General features: G+C 34.8%; 1 pseudogene; it reads left to right on the forward strand.

The window, feature by feature from the left end:
• The first annotated feature begins 402 nt into the window (after window positions 1-402).
• LOC140892630 (F-box protein At3g07870-like) lies at window positions 403-3,012 on the forward strand (annotated as a pseudogene).
• Window positions 3,013-4,304: the final 1,292 nt, after the last annotated feature.

The following is a 4,304-nucleotide window of genomic DNA, read 5'->3' on the forward strand; positions in this document are numbered from 1 at the left end:
CCTAAAAAATAGAATTTGAAATTGGATTTAAAATTGAAATTGGAATTGGAATTGGAATTGGAATTGGATTTTAATTTCATGAAATTCAAATTCCATTTTGGTGTTTGGAAAAAAGTTAAAATACATATTGAAATTTACTAGCATAACTTTTAGGAAAGTGATATTTTGTAAAAAAAAAAAAAAGTTAGGAAAACTTAAATTTATAACTTAAAGTTTATAAATTTATTATTAGAAATAATTTTATTGTTTTTATAAACTCAAATCCCATGAAATCTCATAAAATCCGACCAATTTTGTAAGATTTCACTTAATTAAATGAAATCACATGAAATCCCATCAAATACCAATCTCATTTTAAAATTCAATTTTGCCAAACACTATCCAGTCCACCAAATACTTCCATGTAAATCCGTGATTTCGTTGATCCGTGATTTCAAACACTGAGTATGGAATGAGAATCGAATTCTCATATATTATTATTATATTATTTAACACCATCCAAACTCTGCCACCCCGTCGGCTGCTCAGAAAACTTATCAAGGTACTGTCTCCGACCTCAGCAACCAAATCGACGCGAAGGTTTTCTGTTGATTTCGGTTAAAGTTTCGAACTTTTCCTTGATTGAGGTTTTATGTTTTAATTATATGGTGATAATGCCAATTTTTTTAAACAAAAGTGCGATGAAGTCATTTGAGATCATGTTTGTTTGATTCTTTTGGCTCTTTCATTTGGATTTTTAATGGGATTTGGGTTTTTTTCCCCTCGTAACAACAAAATCTTGGAATCCCTCTTTGTATTTTGGCGCATGATTTGTTATGGTGGCTGTTATCTGTAGAAGTTTGCGTTTGCCAATAATGGATTTGGAATTTGGATTATGCAGAAATCATGAGAGTGATTCATAATGCATTTTAACTAAGTGGGAAAAAGTAGTGTACCAACAAATTAAAATTTCTTACCACTTCATCTGTGACGTGGGAAGAAATTACCCAGCGTTGCTGGTTCACTCGTATGGAGCATATTCCCTGCTGAAATATTGTGGGATATGCTTTGGGGATTGAGCCATCCCTCTCGCTCATGCACATCCCTCGATTTACCCTCCGCATGAACCAATGGTTCTCTGACTCATATGAAATGGGATCCCTTCGGGGTCAACCCTTTTAAAGATAAAACCGGTGATGGGTTTTACTAGTGCAAACAATCAAAAACAAAAACAACTAAAATCCATCGCCGTGTTTTAGCGACGGGGATGAAGTGGGAAGAAATTTGTTCGGCATCAATATATATATATTATTTCTATTTGAAGAAATTGTTGGGGATTTTAGAATAATGAAACGCAATTATATGCGCATACTCCAGGTGACTGATCATTAGAAATCCCCAGTGTAGGAAAGATGGATTGACACTGTTTTATATACGGATTTTTGTTTTGGTTAAATCCGAATGACACGTATGTGTGCCTTCCACGTTTAAACGAGTATCATTGACTCCACATTGTTGAGCAAAAGACTTTTTCTTTTTAACCTAATATTTGATCCCATGATGTATATCTTTATTCAGTAAACGTGAAGGGCTTGTCTTGAATTGGGAAGCAAGATTTCTAGTGCTGAGGTTGGAGATACTCTTCTCTCAAACAATGTCAAAACAATGTCAAAGTACTGCAGAGTTGATTATCGTTACTTATAAAAGAAAAAGTACTGCAGAGGTGATAAGTAGACACAGTTTCCCTATATGTGAGTTGCCGGTCCACATATTTTGTGATATTTTGTCTAGGCTTCCGCTGAAGAGTATATCACGATGTCGAAGTGTTTGCAAGACGTTTCTCGACCTTCTCAAGGATCCTTATTTTATCAAATTACATTTTGCCAGATCACCTACCTTAACAACCTATCTTCTTTTGCTTGAGAACCAGGGGATGATGTGTGTGGTTCTCCGCTTTCTTACCTTTAATCACGATGAAGTTGGTGTGTCCTTGTGCTCCGGCGATGATCAAAGTTTTCATCTTGACTTTTTTGATAGTCGGCATATGGCGTGTCAGATTGGTGCCTACCTTGATCCACCAATTGCGTGTCAGAATGGTGCCTACCTCCTTCCACAAATCCGAAGGCTTGATTTTGTTGGTTCATGCAATGGACTGCTGTGTTTGTATGTTGACTCACCAACGCCCTTCTATGCAATATGCAACCCTCTATGCCGCGAAATGGTAATGCTTCCTAGCTTGGTTGTCTCAGCTCCCCCGTGCAAACAATTCCGGATTCGGATATTGCCCAAAGACCAACAAGTATATATAAGGTTATCAGTTTCATGCACCTTACTTCCATCGACCCCGTGACTTCTGGAGAATCGAAAAGAATGGTAGCTAACATACACACACTTGGTGCAGATTCATGGAGAAGGCCAGGTTGAAAATTCCCCTAGTCCAAAACACAAATCATTTGATCCTCTTCTGAATGGTGTACTCCACTGGATAACGGACAGTCATAAACCTTGTGAGCTTGTCAGTTCCTTCAACTTGACAACAGAAACATTCAAGTTTGTCCCACCTCCAGCTCACTTCAGTCTACAATATGTACATGAACAAAATCTCCTGGATCAATATTGGGGTCCTAAAGGATTGCCTCTGCATCTGCTACATTTACGAGAACGGTGATTTCGAGGTTTGGTTGATGAAGGAATATGGAGTTAAAGAATCATGGACCAGACATGTCAGCATTGACACGAAGTTGTATGCCGTTGAGGATCTGCAACGACCTATAAAATTTTTGAACAACGGCGATCTGTGGTTTATGTCTAGTTCAAAAACTGTTGTTTCTTTTAGTCCAACTAAAAAAACTTTCAGGGAGTTGAGAGGATTTGCAGCCGGGAAAAGTGAGATCACAGCGCATGATTTCAGCTTCATATCCCTCGAGGATGTTGTGGGAGCAAAATGTAAATATATAGGCATGAGACTGAAAAACCTCGAGTCTTTTTGGTGATTTTTAGTAGTTTCTTTATACGTCGGTCTGGTTTTCCACGTTTTGCAATTACTGCGAATGGTTTTGTGGTTTTCAACATTTTAATTTTTTTGTATTTTAATTATTGTTTATAAAATTACTTTCATTTCTTTGCAATTTGTATCAAATTGCAGCGATTCTGAAAAAAACATATAGTTAGCCATGTGAAAAGGAATCCAAAATCTGGCAAATTCCATCTATTTCCATTAATAATCATCTCGAATTTCTTTTAAAGTATATATGCTCAATTAATCACACGGATCTACATATATATATAAACTCATTGGTAACGTTTTTATATATATGCATGAGCAATATTCGACCCTTCAAGAACTAGTGTATTCGTCGTCCCGGCCCTGTATATGGAACTCCAAGGAAGATACGAGAGGCTTCGCGTTGCCAATCACGAGAAGACCGCGCGAACAAGACCATGTTGGATGAAGAAATTAAGAGGAAGAGTGTGAAATGAATTGGAAGCCATTCTCATTCCCTTTTGTTTTTTCAAGAAAGATTGTCAAAAGATTGACGATGAATATGGATGAAGCTTTCTCTTGTCAATTGGGGACTTCCTATTCTTTCTCATTAATTAATATTGATCGATCGATGGGGAAAAAATAAGAAGAGAATTTAGAGAAATGTATTTTAATTTCCGAGAGTTTCACATATGAATTTGTACAATCCTCATTCTTTGAGTTAACTTTTGGGAGTTGAGTTAAATTTAAGTCTACAATCTTTAACATGAAGAACTTATTAACACGCATTTAATAAATGATTTTCATGGTAATAATATATACTTTTTGAAAAAAAAAATTATTACGTGTCTTAGTGATGTAATCAATATAATCTTCGACATTACAACTAATAAAAATATTTGCAACAGGTTTGAACAATGTAACACTTGCAGTTTCAATGCTTGTATTATTTACGGTCGTGATTATTTTACATTCACATTAACAGTTTAGAATAAGACATTATCAATAATTCATGTAAGCTTATAAATATAAGTGTTACCAGGGGCGTAGCCAAAAAAAAATTTCACCCTGGGTAGACTGATTCCATGAAAAATTTAAAATAATTTAAATAAAATATTTAAAAATTAAAATATATTAAAAATATAATTTATATTCAAAGAACACTCGCAAAACATTTAATGATAACTATAAATATTATATAGTGACAAAAAATATAAACTACTAAAGATGTGATCGATGTTACAAGTGATATGACTTCGAAAAAATGTTGGTGGTTGTAAAAAAAATTAAGTTATATATATATAATATATTAAATCATCGCATTCAATTGATATCGATTCTT

This window comes from Henckelia pumila, chromosome 3 (genome assembly GCF_033568475.1).
Source record: "Henckelia pumila isolate YLH828 chromosome 3, ASM3356847v2, whole genome shotgun sequence".
Lineage (NCBI taxonomy): Eukaryota > Viridiplantae > Streptophyta > Magnoliopsida > Lamiales > Gesneriaceae > Henckelia > Henckelia pumila.